Source organism: Mirounga leonina, unplaced genomic scaffold, assembly GCF_011800145.1.
Source record: "Mirounga leonina isolate KUSES-001 unplaced genomic scaffold, KU_Mleo_1.0 Mir_114, whole genome shotgun sequence".
Taxonomy (NCBI): Eukaryota; Metazoa; Chordata; class Mammalia; order Carnivora; family Phocidae; genus Mirounga; species Mirounga leonina.
In genome coordinates this window covers 41,492,397-41,509,976 of record NW_023270265.1, presented here as the reverse complement: position 1 = coordinate 41,509,976, position 17,580 = coordinate 41,492,397, and the positions used below count along the sequence as shown (strand labels likewise).

Below are 17,580 nucleotides of genomic sequence, written 5' to 3'. Positions count from 1 at the left end.
GTTCTGCATGAGGTCACCTGCAAAGTCAGGGCCATCCCCTGCCCCTGGGGCCCCCGTCAGTGTCTGGTGTCTCAAAAGATGCTGCACGGCCCATGTTTGCAGGGAAAACCAACCGGGTTCATCACAGAGAGCGTCAAGCGTGACTCGCCGCAGGGAGGCAGCTGGGCAGGGAACAACCTGGAGAGGACAGTGACTGGGTGCACTGCTATTTTTGCTGCTCTACCTTCATATTTCTTTTCTTTTTTCTCTTCTTTGGCTCAGGAGATGATCTAACATGTGGCTCACAGCTGACTCTCGTAGGGGCTCAGATAAACGAGGAGAAGACAAATACCACCTGGGCACGTTTACACCATTCTGTGTGGATAGCGGATGGAGCCAGACAGACTTTCCTCCGCCCTCTTTATTTATGGAAGGCCTCACGCACTTTCCAACAGGAGGAGAGAGGGTGGGAAGGGCACTGGGATGCTGTGTTCAGGGGGAGGAAACGGTACGTATGGGCAAAGGGGTTCTGGTAAACCGCTGAGGATGGGCATGGTCACTGGAGCCTGCCACCTCTCTCTTCCAAAAGCCCTTGGTGGGTACGGTCCCATCAAGTGATAATAACAGGAAACACAACATCTACACGGAGCCAGGCACTCTTCTCAGTGCAGAACGTAGCAATCTTTTGAGGTAGGTGTGCTATTATTCCCGTTTTACAGATAAGGAAAGCGAGTCACAGGGAGATTAAGGAACCTGCCCAGATTGATCCAGGTGTAAGTGGCAGAACCGGGACTACAGACCCAGGCAGTCTGGCTCCAGAGCCTATTAGTAACCACCCTTCTCCACTGATTTTCGAAGGCCATCTGGCTCAGGCTCTTCCTAACTTACTCACTCCTGAACCACCTTCAGGATCTTTGCAAAACCTGTGTCCCACCTCTAATGTTATTGACTTGATGTTTTTCTTCTCATAATTCACCGGTTTAGTTAAATACATGTGTCTTGAATGAAATCTTGGTATTCCTATGAGAGATGAAAAGTCAGCATCATTTGCCATACAAAAGAGAAAGGAAATGTCAAAATAAATTCAGTGAAAACAATGTTACTAAATTTTAGCCAGGTACTGCTGCCCCCAAGTCCAGAGCCCCCAGGGCCCAAGTTGAGGACTGAAAAGAGCAGAGGAAGGGGAATCACACTCACGGGACCTGCCCCAGGGATACGCCGTGTTCCCTCCAGGGCACTGAAGCCGCCTTGTTTGCCCCCTGCACTTGGAGAAAGCGGGTTCAGGACAATGCTCCTTCTCACCCCCGAGGAGGAGATGGAAGCTCAGGGAAGGGAACGGCTGTGCCCGAGACCAGCACCCGGGACCCCGGACTCCTGAGCGTGTGGCCCTCTACACTCATCTCTAGGCACATTTTCACACACCTCGCATCTACCAGGTTAATTCCTGAGTTAATTCGTGTAGTTTACATGTAGACGGTGGCTCTGCCACCAAAGTTTGTCCTCCAGTTCTCGTGTTTCTGAAGTAATTCCAAACCTTGACTGACTTGGCTATTCTGGAGGGAGCCCCGGGTCACATGGGAATTTGGAATCAGGACCTCTAGATCCAGGGGGTCTGCTGCCACTGTGGTGGGAGTCATTTAACTTCCTTCCATCCGCCAACCCATCTATACGTTGAGGCTAACAGCACTTTCTCTATGGACCTCGGAGGGTTGTGGTTAGGTTGCAAGCGAGGTCACGGATTGGGAAATGCTCTGGGGGCAAACACGGCCCTGAACGTGCACGCTAGTGGTCACCCCCAGCCCTCACTCATCTGGCATCTGCAAACGATGAGAACCATGAAGAAGGGGACGGGCATTTGAACGGACAAAAGAGATATCACAGTTGACTCATGCTGCCCAATGTGCCAGGTGCTGGCTGGGTATGAAAGAATTGGGACAGGTTACCACGTGGCCTGGACATGAAGAGATTCAGCGTAAAAGGCAAGTAACACACAGTGTATGAAAGAGTTGGGATCCCTCGTGGTCCAAACCCTCAGCCTTCTTTAGGCCCACGACCAGCAGGTTGGGTCATCTGTTTTCCCAAATGACACAACTTCAGAGCTAACAGATGACAAGGCAGCAGGGCTATTTCCGGGGGTGAAACTGCCTTGCTGAAGAAGAGGGGCTGACTTGGAGGAAAAAGGTAAGAAAATGAAGCATTTGTGCATCAAAGTCTGTGGTTGCTTAGTGGAGGAGCGCAAACCCTACAAACTTCACAGACCCTGAGATTTGTTGTTTTGTAGGATATAGTAATGCATAGCCAGTATTCATAAGAACCTCCTGAATCAAGGGCTTTGCATTTTCTTATCCCCTCTGCCTGGAATGCCCTTCCCCAGACCTCTGCTGGCCTGACTCCTCACCTGCTTCAGGTCTCCGCTCCAATGTCCCCAACCTCAGCGAGGCCCACTCTGACCACCCTGTTCTCAATTACGTCCCATCCCAGCTTCTGGAACTTTCCTCTATTTGTTTCTGTAGTACTTACCACCTTTGGACATAATATTTGTCATCTCTCATCTATCTATCTCTCATCTATCTATATCTATCTACCTATCTATCACCTATCTGCCATCTGTCTTTCATTGATTATGTCTTTTGTGTGACTCCACCTCTGGAATATAACTTGCATGGGTGCAAGTTTTTTTTTCAGAGCTTGTGGCCTGAGCAGTAAGTAGACACCCAATACATGTCGTGGGTAGACCTCCAAGTCTGAGTTATCAAGGAAAGGTCAAATTGTAGTTCATATATTTTGAAAATAGGGCTCTTGTTATGTGCTTTCACCCTCGTCACCTGCTACATTATAAAGGTGTCTGAGGGTGCATCACTTCCGGTCCTGACCCCCTGGTCCTCACAGCCCGCAGCAAGCCCGGGTGGGCACACAGGAACCACAGTCCTTCTCTACCCAGCCTCCTCTCGCGGACTTCCCCTGAGGACTTCCCATGGAAGAGCTTCGACAGAGAAACAGGTTTTCTTTATTTTTATTTTTTTGCCATGTGCCCAATTTTCTTCCGAATTTCCATATTTCTTCCTATTCTTTAGAAGTCATTTAGAAGATATGTAAGCAGGATCCCAATGGTATGACTGACATCAAGAGCAAAGACAATAAATACAGTAAGTATTGCAATTTACTCGTCCATACTCATCCACTTAAAAAAAATAATAATGAAAAAAGTTTCAGATTAGCAACCCGAAATGCCTCGCTTAACCTAAGTACTTTTTAGGACTACAGTTGCCATGGCAACTGGAAGCCGATCTTGGTGGTCACCGTACCCAATTCTATTGAAGCTAAAAATTACCTTAGCCTTGTGCATATGCTTGGCCAGCACAGTAAAGACTGGGTTCCAGAAAATTAAAACTTTTTTAACCGGTGAAATTACTTCTACTAGAGCAAAAGAAACCTCTCAAATCCAAGTGTTTTTCTTCTTTAAAAAAAGGGCATAATTTGTTGGACATTAAAATAACAAAAGGGCTTTGAGAAAGGATTATGGGTTTCTGATGTTTCACCGCTAGAATAGATTTACCTTATATCCGACTGATGTTGTAATCTTGCGTTCTGAGGTAATGTTTTAGCTCTTTCTCTTCCCATAAATAAAGATCTCAACGATAGCACTTCATTCCTTCTCTAGAGCATTCCTTTAGATTTTTTGCTCTCGGTCTTGTAAACCATTTCACCAGGATGGCGTACAAATTGGATGCAGGACTTCTGTCGGGGGCAGGGAACTCATTACCAGGGGTTTTTATTGCTACAAGCTTCAAATGGAAAATGTTTCAAGTCTGGAGAGTTTCAGTGGAGATGCTCCACATCAGATGCTTTCCCTCGCTACGAGGAGAAGAAATGCAGTTCAAAGTTCTCTTCTTAACCCAAAAGGCGCCTGGCCCTGGGATCTCGCTGAGCCCTGGGCTGCAGATGAATACCCACTGGGGTAATTCTGAGTTCAGAAAGAAAGCGCCTGTTCACCGCCCTGGCCCGCCTGCTGATCACGTGCGCCTCCTTTCCCCCTCGCAACCCCGCCGGCCCACTGGCCTACAACTCTCCAGGGCGAAATCTCTTTAAAAATTCACAGATATATCCCTCTCCATGCAAATCAACTGCAGAAACTGCCCGGGCTTTGAATATCTTTTGAAACCAAAACAACTGTATGTAAATAAAGGGCTGTTATTTACCAACAAGGGGACAAAAGCCCCGGGCACCCCCTCAGCTCCAGGCCCCTGCAGGACTTCACTGCCGGGCAACTTCATACTTATTAGCGTGATTGCCAACTTCGGTTTATTATTCACAAACTCACCCTGAGCCCGGCCTTTGAATGCGAAGAAAAAATGGTGTTTATGTTCCAGATTTTTTGCTTTATTCTCATGACTGAAGTAAATGATGAAGTATTTTCTGCCTCAGCAGAGCCAGCGGGGAAGGAACACTTGTTGTAATTATCTTAAATAAGCAGGCAATGGACACTGCTTCTAGGGCTGTGTGGTGGGGGCCCCCGGAAAAAGTGGGGGACACGGGGATGTCCCACCACCCACACACTCAGCCTTGCCCGTGTCTGATGGCAGAGGTGGTCTGTACCCAATTTAGTGACAGAAATGCGCTCTCCAGCCGCTAAAACACATACTATTAATTGGGTATTACTTGGGTTTTTTTGAAAGATGAAAATGGATGAACACGTTTAAATGTTTTAAAAGAAAGGCATCGTATTTGAGCGACACGCAATGACAGGAGCAAACTGAAATTTTACTCAAAAAAAAAAATTCCATTAAAAAGCCATCACTGACAATAAACTCTTACGAATCTGAAACAAATACCTTCAGGTAAAGGTTTTGATCAGGACAAACCAATCAGGCAATTATCAGAGTACAAATAGTAATCGATGTTAGGTCTCGGCAATAATCTCAAATTCCAGTGCGACTGATTTGGGATCTGGTTCCAAATACAGTCAACTTCTTCCATAATCAGCACAAAAGAACAAATCAACTATGTCTCCGTTTTACTCTCAAAAGCGTTTATTACTGAGGCTTAGGCTGAAGAGAAATATTTTTATTAAACAATCTTTTCTATTGTCCTCTCAGAGGTTGGCAGGGAAGCTGGTAACAGTAGGCCTGAGTGGCGCTCCCAGCGGGCGCTGCGCGTCCCCTCCTCCCCATTGCTCCCTCTGGAGAGGGGCGACAGATTTATTTCTCCTCGGTTCTCCTCTACCAAGTGTGTTCCCTGTTCCTTCTACTACTAATTAATGTGAGACTAGAGAATCAAAGAGGGTATCCCTCCAAAGAGTTGTTTTTGAAGAGTGACAAATTAATCCCCTTGGATATGCCTGGAGGCAGGCAAGATATCTTCTGTTTTGTTTTGCAAAATTCTGCAATTAGATGTGCAAAATTTCCATTTTTAGTAAAGATTTTGTTGACAAATTTCATCCACTTCAGAACACACACACACTCTCTCTCTCTCTGTGTCTCTCTCTCTCTCTCACACACACACACCCTGTTTCCGGGGAACTGTTCTTCAGGGAATATATTTTTTTGGACAGTTGAAACATTCCTGTGCCAAGTTCCGCTTTTTGCAGCTTTGCCCATCCCCCCCCCCCACCCCCCAGCAGCACCTGGCAGGGTGCTCTGGGCTCCAAGATGGGGAGTGGGCTCAGAACCTCTCAGGGTGGAGGAGCTTGCAGCACAGAACTTGGACATCCCTTCCCTCATTCGAGCCCTAAAATCACCTTGGGACGTATTCTTCTTCTTTTTTTTTTAAGATTTTATTTATTTATTTATTTGACAGAGAGAGACACAGCGAGAGAGGGAACACAAGCAGGGGGAGTGGGAGAGGGAGAAGCAGGCTCCCCGCTGAGCAGGGAGCCCGATGTGGGTCTCGATCCCAGGACCCCGGGATCATGACCTGACCTGAAGGCAGATGCTTAACCGACTGAGCCACCCGGGTGCCCCTGGACATATTACTCTTGCCCCCATTTTACAGGTGGAGAAATTAAAGCTCAGAGCAGTTAAATGATTTACTCAGGTCACACAGAGAGTCCGTCGGTACTGGGGCTGAGTTTCAAACCCGAATGGTTTTCCTCCAAATCCTGACCTCTTTCCTCCAGGTTCTCCTGACTTCCTGCAATCTTCATGGAAATGAGAATGGAATTGAACGTGTGTAGAACTGCCAGCTTTATTGCAACCCCAGCGAAATGAAGTCTGTGTCTCTCTTGCAACTCGAAGATCAATCTCTCAGGTGGAAGATAATTACAGATCGTGATTTAAAGTTTAGTATTTCATTTTCGCTTAATGCCCACAGAATTAGGACATTAGTTTCTCATAAATCAATGCCGTTCAATCAGTTATGCTCTTAGTCATAAATACACTGTGGAGGTGAGCTACAATCTCATGGGCCAACCACTATCCACTGAAGTCTTTTGTTTTTTTCCCACTTAAAGCAGATGATTTACTTATGGAAATGTCACTGAGACTGGAACACCTTTTCCATTTCTTTTGACTGTACTTTGAGCCCATCACTCCTCCCTCTGCTCCCAGTTCAGAAATGGGTGCTCATGGTATATAATTTGCTTTGTCTTGTTTTGGGAGATCAGTTCTTTAAATCATTTGGCCAGACTGAATAAAATAACACCAAGATTTTTTTTTTTTCTTTTTGAATCTACAAGGTGACAGGAGAACTGACATTTATTGAACCCTGGCTTCGCACCCCACACTGGTGCCTAGGGCACCCAATCTTCCCTGCCATGCTGGGCAGGAAGAATCGTGATTCTTGTTTTGCAGATGCACCAGCTGGGTCTCCTGGAGGCTGAGAACCTCATCAGCAAGGGCTGGAGGACTGCTGTGCCCTTCCAGCCCTCTTTGCCCTGGTGGCAAATCAAGAAATTCACCCGTGAGGCACCTGATCAGAATATCCTTCTAGAAGCTTGGCTCTACCAGTTGTGGGAGATTGGCACTGTGGACAGTCACCAGTCCCTTCCTCAAGAGCATTCTGAAGGTGGGACATCAAGAAGGGAAATGCTTTACCCCAGGTCTCACTGTATTTACTTAGCAGTGGAGCCTGGATTCAAATCAAGATCCTGTTCTTTCCAATCCCAAGCTCTTTCCACTTAATATTGTATTTCTGTTAATATCATTTAAACCAGCTCAAGTTGGGTAGGTCGAAGAATAATGGGCTGATGGCTGAAGATGAACTCTCTGTCCTCTGCATCCAGTACCAACCTCTGAAAAGGGAGATGTTTGCAGATCTTCACCTGCTGCTGAACACTCAGTGTTAATTTTTTCTTGCCCCACGCATCCAGTGAACATTGGCTGCGTCCCCACTTGTCCCCAGGGCTCCGGGACTGTTGGCCGTTATGGATTTCTTCAAGTACGTAGGTAGGCCCAGTTCTCTAGTCTTCAGGTTTTTAGTGTTTGTGTTTGGACAGCACGTGAGAGGAAGCTGATGGGATATTTACCCAAAGACAAGACACTTTTCAAACTAAGATGCTGCTAGAAGCTCTACCAAGCCTGGACCTCCATGGACACTGGCGACAGGACCAGAGCATTTCAGTCGTCCAATGGCCACTCCCTGCTATGTCCCATTCAGGGAGAGGACAGTCAAATGAGGGACTATGGGATGGGGCCTGGCTGTCCCGGGGACCATGCCTGGGGGTGTTTGTGCCCCAGTCGGGCTCTCAGCTGGCTGTTGGTGCCAGCAGGTTGGAGTTTGCAAGACTGAGAAGTGATCCAAGTTTCTGTTTGAGGCCTCCCTCTGTGGGCTTTCTCAGAGCTCACTGGGGTCCCCATAACTGGCTGCCTGGCCATACTCCCGTTCTTTGTGGCCTGGCACTCTTGGGCTGTGCAAATACCACATAGGATGGTTGAAAGAAAGAGCTCTGGACTATGACAAACCCAGGTTTGATTCCTAGCCACTTCATTGCTGTGTGACCTTGGACACGTTACTTAACCTTTCTGCATCTTAGCTTTCTCATCTGTAAAATAAAGCTAATATTGCTGATCTGATAAGGATTATGTGAGATCATGTATATAAAGTACTCAGTGCCTGGCACATAATAAGTGCTCAGTAAATGGCAGATTATTATTTTTATTAGCTGTGTATTTTGAATATACAGCTTAAAGAACATTAGGCTTAATATTGTATAAAGCGTACAGACACTTGCTACAGCAAGGATGAAACTTGAGAACATTATGTTAAGTGAAAGACATCAGACACCAAAGGCCACACATTGTATGATTCCTTGAATATAAAATGTCCAGAATAAGTGAATCTATAGAGACAAAAAGTAGATTAGAGGTTTGCAGAGGCTAGGGGGAGAGGCGAGTGGGAAGTGACTGCTTAATGGGTAGGGGTTTCCTTTTTGGGTGGATGAAAATGTTCTGCAACTAGACAGTGGTGATGGTTGCACTATATTGTGAATGCACTAAATGCCACTCAATTCTTTGAAATGGTTAAAATGGTAAATGGTATGTATATTTTCCCACAATTAAAAAAATCGTGTAAAGCAGACCCACTCCACACATCTCTGGATTCCGTTCATTGTTCTTTGAGATCATAGAGCCACCTGACGGTCACAGAGGCAGGATCAATCTGTGTAGTCACTCTTGTTTCAGAATCAAAGGCCTTCACTTTTTAAAGAAGACTTTTTATCTTATTTATTTTAGAGAGAGAGAGCGCGCGCCCAGGTGAGCATGAGCGGGGGAGGGGCAGAGGGAGATTGGGGGAGGGAGAGAGGGAGGGAGAGGGACAAGCAGACTCCACACTGAGCATGGAGCCTGCCAGGGGGGCTCCATCTCACGACCCTGAGATCATGACCTGAGCCAAAATCAAGAGTTGGACGCTTAACCGACTGAGCCACCCGGGTGCCCCCCAATCCTTCAAATTTTGAATAGTGCTTTATAAGGTACTCACATGAAACTACCTTCCTCAGCATCCTGTGAGGTCGGCAGCAAGAAACATTGCTTGCATTTTACAGGTAACAAACTCAAGGATCAGTGCAAGAGGATTAGTTGTGGTTGTCACATACACGTTAATCATGGTGACACTTTCTGAGTTCACAGAGTGAACAGGTGGGTGTCGGAGGCTGGACTCCAATCCTTGTCTTCTGGTTCCTGGATCTGGGCTTTCTAACCTCTCCATTTTGCATTACACATAGTTGTTGACAGTACATTTTATATTACACGTATTACTTTATTTTTATGTTTTTCATTTATAAATGGTCCTGGGTTCATGTTTATCTCTGGCTGACCCACAGGGAAGGGCAGATTGTGTCTTTGTGGAGACTTTGCATTTGGGCTGGTGGCTTGCTTTATTTAACTGAAAATTACTGCCTTCACTCGGGGCCATTAGCACATCAAAATGGTGTTTGTTGAGCCAGGAAACGTGATACATTAGGCTTGCATTATTCTTTGGTCCCCAAAGACTAATCGTTGGTTTGTAGTTTTTAAACACCTTTCAAGTGCTAAGAGCCCCTAATGAGTTAAATTAAGAAACCATTAGGGTTAAGAATAGTGGTGTGCTGTGGGCACAGTGTTCCAGGTAGGGCACCGGACACCAGGGTGAGCAGAGTACCAAAGCACTACAAACCCCTCTGTGTCTGATGCTATGTGACACTTGACGAGTGCTTCCTTTTGTTAGTCAACCCATACGTCAGTCCTTGACACGGGGCACTAAAATGGCCATTTTGCAGATGAGGACTTTGAGGATTTAGAGAAGTGTAGTGGTATGCCAACTCAGAGCTTGTGAGGAGCATTTGGAGGCGGGTTTTGGCACTCAGGGCTTCAGCATTATACCGGAGAGTTTTGCTGGTGAAGTCACACCCTTGGTTGGGTTTGGGGCATACACAACACTTGTTGCATTATTACAAACTGCTCAGAGCCCACCCCAGTACTAGTCTGAAGCCGACATCCCATGATTCCGCTTACAGATCTGACTTACCTGCAGAGGCTAATCTCTTCATGCAACTCAGTGACCCAAAGGAGGCTGGGATGAGCACCGTAGGAGGCTGTTAAAAGAGATGTTTGGGAGCACCTGGGTGGCTCAGTCGTTAAGCGTGTGCCTTCGGCTCAGGTCATGATCCCAGGGTCCTGGGATCGAGTCCTGCATCGGGCTCCCTGCTCCGCGGGAAGCCTGCCTCTCCCTCTCCCACTCCCCCTGCTTGTGTTCCCTCTCTCGCTGTGTCTCTCTCTGTCAAATAAATAAATAAAATCTTAAAAAAAAAAAAAAAAAGAGATGTTTGGGGCTGCCCCTGATATCTGTTGAGGTGTTCAGCTAATTTCTCTGACTGGATAGAAACCCAACCCTATTCCACAGAGAAAAACAGCGGCCATGATAGGGACACCTGGAGACATCCTCTGAGTGGATATGTTCCCAGGGGGCCTAGAATACCACTGTTTTGGGTTGATGTTGTTAATCTCAGTTATCACCAGCCTGTTAGCTTGCTTGGTATTGGGTGCTTAGCATGTCATGTATTTATGATACTGAATCATTTTAACTGTCTTGTGGGTCAGTACTATTATTTTCCTATCTTGCAAAAGAAGGTATTGAAGCGCAAAAGAAGGTATTGAAGCTCAGAAGGTATTGAAGTTTCCTGAAGGTAGAGTGGCCACCGTTCATACTGTTTCCTGCCATACTAGCCTGAGCTAGCCCAGCTCGCCTCCTCCTTTGGGCTGTTCTAGTATCCTGGCTTATTCTCATGAGTCTGCCCAATTGAGCTCCAGATGTAGTAGACTCATCACACCCTATCAAGCCAGGGCCAAAGCTAAGCTGAGATGGTCAGTGAGAATGAGTCAGAAGGAGTTTCAGGTCATTGACATGGCCTAAATCAAACCCGGGCAGCCCTTGTATTCCAGGGCACTGGGAGAAAGGGGCTAGGAATTGCTCAGAATCAAAAGCCTCCATACTGGGGTGTGTGTGTGTGTTTCCATTGTATTTAGCAAAATAAACCATCTGGCCCTGTTGGCAGTTTTCTAACCAAAGTCCAGCTCCCTAGATTCAACCTCAACCTCACCGATCGGCTATTTTAAGCAGTACACTATTAGTGGGGGATGCTTGGTGCTAGGGGAATTTGGCTTCTCATATATAATAATTGCCATTATCTTTCAATTACTTAACAAATAGCAAAGCACGGGGCCATGCTATTTCAAAAGCGTCTCCTGAGAGTAAGGCTGGATATCTCCAAATGCTACCCGGAATTAGCTGGGAGAGGGCAGCATTTTTAGCACATACCCTGGGGAAAATGCACACACCATGTACTAATCACTCAGGTGGCGCCATGGCTGTTTGCCCTTTCACCTTACCCTCCCACTTCCGGCTAAGAGAGATCTAGTCAACCCGGAAGAGATTTCAGTCAGGTCCTTTCTGTTGCTCTCAATCTAGACCTAGACCTCAACCTAGACCTCAGACCTACCAAATAGTCTGGATGAAAGATGAAAAAAAAAGTGAGGAGAAAAAAAAATCAATAAACGAAGGAGCAGGGCACCCGGCTGGCTCAGTCAGTAGAGCCTGTGACTCTTGATCGCAGGGTCGTGAGTTTGAGCCCCACGTTGGGTACAGAGATTACTTAAAAATAAAATCTTAAAAAAAAAAAATGAAGTAGTGAGGGGAAAGAAGTTAAATCGTTTGGTGTTGTGAAGACCCAAACAAATAAAACTGGATCGTAGGTCGCCTCTCTCCTCCCTTTGGAATCATGATAGCTACCTTCTATTTTGGGTTTGCCAATAAGCAAGTGTTGATAAAATTTTACGAAGAAGATGCTTTGGGCAAACTAAACATAGCCAATTTTGCTGAGAAATACACTCTTTTCCAGTGTAATTTTGTAACATCTTAAACAAGCACCGTTCCCTATGAGAAAGTAGGACCCCAAAAAGACCTTTTTGTTTTATATACAAGATTTGATTTGGATTTAATGTAGGATTGCAACCTTGAAAGGAGCTTGGTTTTTCTGGTGGCATAAGAACTAAAATTAAATTTGGGTTTAACTAAAAATCCTCAACGCAAAATGAGGATTAAATAAATGTTAGGGATCTGTCTGCCCATGCAACTTTTGATTTCATTTTAATTGGTATCTCGAACACTCAGGGTAGAAGGCACACTTTTTAATTTTCAGGAGCATGGAGATCTCAGGTACTCGGCTTGCTAGCTTTGCATGGGTCTTTATGCCGCCGAGTGAATAGTTGTGCACTTCTTGTAGAATCAAGGACTAAAGAAGGAAAGGGGAGAGGAGATTACACTTCCAGAACCCTGATTCCCACTAAACCAAAGGCAAGTGCTTTGTAACTATTGATCAGGAAATAAACCCTCTTTATGTTCCACAGAGAAACCTCTTCTTCCTCTGCTTTTCTACACCTCTTCCCACAGATACATGGTTTATACTGACCTTGCATTTCTTCTCACACACCTGTCAGTTTGGAACTCTCTGGCCTTAATTGCTGAATTTTCCCCCCTCCTCAAAACAGGAAGTGAAAATACCCCGGCTGGCAAGTTAAACATTTCTGCCAAAAAAAAAGTTCCAAACCATTTGTCCTTTTCAATTTACCCAGTAAGAAAAAGAGTGAGATATGGCAAGACTGGCCAGCTCGTTGTCGCCCCCAATTTCTCACATTCAGTATCTTAGAACAATGTTTTTAATTCTGTTCAAGAGGTAACGATGTAAGTGCTTCAGATTTTTTAAATGAAAAATGAGAGATTATGACTCCAGACGGGTTCTAAACACTTTTGGAGGGACTACAATTTTTCTTATTAATGCCTCACACAGCAACACTCAACTTTGCTCAACTCTCAAGTCTTTGCCTTTGGTGGATGGTGATCAGCCGCTGCAGAGGTGGTGGAGGGAGGGAGTGATGATTAGCGCATATGTTTATGTTATTTTAGTAGAAAATCCATGTGCCATTGGTAATGAATCGAAGGTTAAGTGACAATTTTTCTTTACAACCGCTCTTGTCGAATAGTCTGTGAACTGAAAACTGGATTAACCTTTAATTACCCTCAACGATCTCTCAACCCCGAGACAACATTACCACTCCTACCAGTAGTATTTGCATATACAATTTAATGAGAGAAACATCTGTTTGCATATTCGCTATCATTAATACTATGCAGATGAATAGATATTCACAATGTGATAGGCATTCGTGCTAACGTCTCATTTTCTTCCTTCATTTCTAGTCTTTCTTCCTCCAGCCACAGCTTCAGCTGGACTTGGATTAATTAGAATTAAGGGCTGACTAGAGCCAACAGCCTTGTACAGGATGCACAAATGCAATGTGATCTGAATGCCTACAAAGCCACATTTTATTCAACTGGGGAAAACACTGTTGGGTCCCACAGAATGCACACTGTATAGGACTGTGTGTGTTTATGTGTGTGTCTATGAACTTGAAACAAAACCATGTTTTTCCGTCTTTGATCTAAATAAGACACACAAACAAACCTTGGTATGTCTATTTTTGGAAACCCTTGCCTTCATACACAGCTTTCCTCTCTGATGGCTGTATCGAGTCCTTCCTAAATGGAGTTTGACGATTTTACTGCTGACAAAGCCCTCAGAGGCCAAGCCAATCAAACCTTTATTTTCCAGCCAGGCTCTGATTTGCCTGCAGTCACCTCAGTGGCTAGTGATAGAACTGAGTCTGGGGGAGCCGGCTGAGCCTGTGGACTTCAAGCCTAGTGCTTTTTTGACTGAATTGTGCTGCCTCTCTGTATGAATGAAGTTTCAAGACATAACCACCAGTAAACCCAGTTTATAGAGTTTCATAGAAATCCTCTGTGGTTGCCTCCTGAAGCCATTTTAAAGGTATCCGTAGATGTATTACGTATATAAAATGCATGCTCTAAATACAGTATTTCTCAACAAAACAAACATTGTATTTTGTACCCATATGTGTTGATTCTTGCCTACTCAAGGCTTCGATTTTTGCATTGGTCCAAGGATAATGAAAGATCCCTCAAAGATTTTCAGGGCTTTAATTTCACGGTACATTTTTCAATATGTATTCCAATCTGGAAAAGAAAAAGTGTTGCTTCTTTATGCTTTTTAAAGTAAAAATCTCTCAGTTCTAACTTAATTTCACCCTCTTCTGATCAGAAGCCTTGAGCCAGGCACTGTCACCTTTAGAACTTGCACTTCTCAGCATATGCCGTGGAAATTATTTTACAGAGCTACTCCCCATGACTGTATTGTCTCATCAGAATGAAGAAAATTCTTGGCTTTCATTAGTGAATCTATCCTCATTAATTCAAACTAAATGATGGTGGTGGTGAAGGGCCAGCCAGATTAACTAGCGAATACTTTGAACCATAGAAATTTTTTATGGGAATGTACTATTCTTACTTCCATGGATGTTCAGTAATTAAAGCTGGGCTGTGTCGCCAAAGGTCTTTAGGGCACATGATTAAATCAATTGGTTTGTGATTTCATATCCATTATTTGGAGGCAAAGGTGTATTATGAAACTATTGGAAGCAATTTGTTCCCTAAGCATTTCAACACTAAACCCTCCCTTAAACCCTCCCTCCTTATTTATATGCTATTCAGTAACACTGTCTATAAAATAGAACACATTCCTAGAAAAAGAAAAGGTAGAGCTAGTTCAGATAGCATCTGAGTTTCACTATCATTTCCAAATAAATAAGATTATTTTAAAATATATTCTCCAAGTAGAAATGGACATAGTGGGATAATTTGATTTAAAAAGGCATTTTGAACACCTGATGTGAAGAGAGCACTGATCAGGAGTGAGATTTCCATCTGAAGTACTGTCATTCTGTACAATCATTTTATTTTTTTTAAATTTTATTATTATTATTTTATTTTATTTATTTATTTGAGAGAGAGAGAGAGAATGAGAGACAGAGAGCACGAGAGGGAAGAGGGCAGAGGGGGAAGCAGACCCCCAGCTGAGCAGGGATCCCGATGTGGGACTCGATCCCGGGACTCCAGGATCATGACCTGAGCCGAAGGCAGTCGCTTAACCAACTGAGCCACCCAGGCGCCCTGTACAATCATTTTAGACATTCCGTCTCCTACTATTGTCTGGTCAGTAACATTTATTTATTTATTTATTTTTATTTATTTATTTTTAAAGATTTTATTTATTTATTTGAGACAGAGAGAATGAGAGAGACAGAGAGCACATGAGACGGGGGAGGGTCAGAGGGAGAAGCAGGCTCCCCGCCGAGCAGGGAGCCCGATGCGGGACTCGATCCCGGGACTCCAGGATCATGACCTGAGCCGAAGGCAGTCGCTTAACCAACTGGGCCACCCAGGCGCCCCTGGTCAGTAACATTTAAACATGAGGTGACATACATTCCTTCCCATTATCACTATAAGTACTGTGTGTGAATGACTGACACAGCATAGATATTCAATACCAATAAACATTTGTTGGGTGGATGGATGGATGGTGTGACAATATGAAACATCCTAACTCTGTTAACCATTTCTAGAATCTAAAGGAGCACATTATTTTCAGTGACCTAAGTACCAATTCTAGTCCCAGGGCAAAGTTTTACAAACAGAGTTGTCACTATGATTCATGGCTTCTAGTAGCATCTGCTCTATCATGTATCTTGTGGGCATCCGATATGGGCTCCTAATTACTCTAGAACTGCTTGGGTCGTAGTTAAAGTTAAGATGTGCTTATATGTGTGTAGTGGGGAGATTTGTAAAGAATCTCTGCAAATCTGCGCTTAACAGATTATTTGAATTCACAAATTAGTTTCCAGCTCTGTGGTGGCCTATATATTTTTAAATTTATGCTGAAATTTATTTGTGTTATGATTTTATGTCAGATTTGACCTATGGGAGCTCTCATGTGTTTCTGGCTGTGTTCTAGACTCTAGGGTCTATAATACACGCTCTCGGGTGTGCTGAATGCATTGACTCCAAGACAGGAGGGTAAAGATGCTAGGAGGTGCAGGGCTAGGTTTCCCCCATGGGATGGTGAGGGCACATCTGTCCATCCATTGGTTGCACAGGCTCCTGATGTAATGGAAGTTCACCTTCTTCTGACCTAGTCAGCTCAGAACTCTTGGCAAGTGGTCAAGCTTCTGGTTGTGTTCAGAAGCAGAGGAACTTAGGCCTTACTCAGATGGAAAGGAGGATCTCTGGGCGCAGGCCTTGGATTTCCATGGGCCCATCAACCTCGGGGCACTTGACACGGTCCACAGTCCATTGGGATGAGGAAAGAAAATACGAGATTAACATGTTTTGATCAAAAAGGTAAGAAAGAAAATAAGCATTACTAATACTTATATATGTATACTGGGGATGATCAAATCCTTTTTTTTAGGATTGGGGATACATGACCAAAAAAGTCTGGAGACCTCTAGTCTCGGAGAAGATGCAGCACATTTTGCAGGACAGCTGAGCGGGGCCCTTGCCTACTCCTTTCCATCCATTTTCCCACCTACCTCTCGGGTCTCTTAGTATGCTGTGCCGTTGTGTCCCTCTGGGCCTGCTCTCTTCTCAATGTTGGATTCTCTTTCCTTCTGCTTAGTCAATCTTTATTTTACTTTTGTAAGCAGTTTCCTGTGTTTGTTGGACTGCGTGATCTCTCTTTCTGAGGGTCCTACCCCGCCCCCCCCTTCTTAAATCTCTGTTACAGCTTCTCAAGTTCATTGCCCTTATTGTCTTCTGAGCAGCCTGAGGGCAGAGATCGTTTCTCAGACATTCCTGTGTAAATACTGGCCGAAGGAATGAATGAAGAATGAAGGGAAAGTCGACCTCGAGGAGGACTAGCCGCACCCTGTGACTCCTCTAGGTCACCAGGAGGGGTCGCTGTTGACACTTCCTGTGATGGGGAGAGCCTGGTTGCCCGATCTTTTCTCTGTAACGTTATCTCCCAATTCAGCAGAGTCTAACTTCAGGACCTCCTTCCCGACCCCTTCTCTTACCCACTCCCACGGGAAGGGGAGAGAAACTGAGCCAGAAGGCAAGCCGGAGCTTCTGGCTCTGGTGGGATGTGTTTGTGCCTGGGATATCCAGGAAGATAAAGACTGGGAACCTCGGGCCCAAGAGTCCGTCCTTGTTGGGTAGATTCACAAATACTCCCGGAGAAATTGTGGATGCTGCCTTGCTTCTTCTTCCAGACCAGAGAAGCTGTTCTGGAACAAGCAGCGGGATATAAAAGAGGCTATTGAAAACGACAGTGACTAAGAAACAGCAACCAACACCCATGAGCAGATTTTGTGAGGCATAAAATCACATTGCTGCTTCTGAATGCGGCCGGGCCAGGGGATTCATTTGGCTTCCCTTGGAAAATGGGATAGAAAAATGCACCGAACGAGGCAAGAGCTTTGTATTAACCATAATGTCAGAGAATGCATTGCCATTTGCCTTGACAACTCGAGTTTGTAAAAGACAAGTAATTACCAAGGAGTTGGTGAAAATAAAAAAAGGGGGGTACAGAATGTCTCGGTCTCATCCTTTAAAATGGCTATTATTTTTTTTACTTTAATTCAAGGATATTTTTATACCTTAGTAATAAATTAACATTTCAAAAGTACTTTTACCTGCTGAGATGGTTCATTCCGCTAATGTGGGTAGCTCTGTGGACTCGAATAATTAGTGTAAATTGCCTTTGAATAACACAGAGCT

The 17,580-nt window shown here is 44.7% G+C and overlaps 1 long non-coding RNA gene across 1 annotated transcript; it reads left to right on the top strand.

Annotated features, from left to right (window-relative positions):
* Nucleotides 1–264: 264 nt before the first annotated feature.
* LOC118026919 lies at nucleotides 265–8,217 on the top strand. Its single transcript, XR_004683715.1, has 3 exons — nucleotides 265–3,125; nucleotides 6,095–6,255; nucleotides 6,768–8,217. It is a non-coding gene; the product is annotated as an uncharacterized LOC118026919 (long non-coding RNA).
* Nucleotides 8,218–17,580: the final 9,363 nt, after the last annotated feature.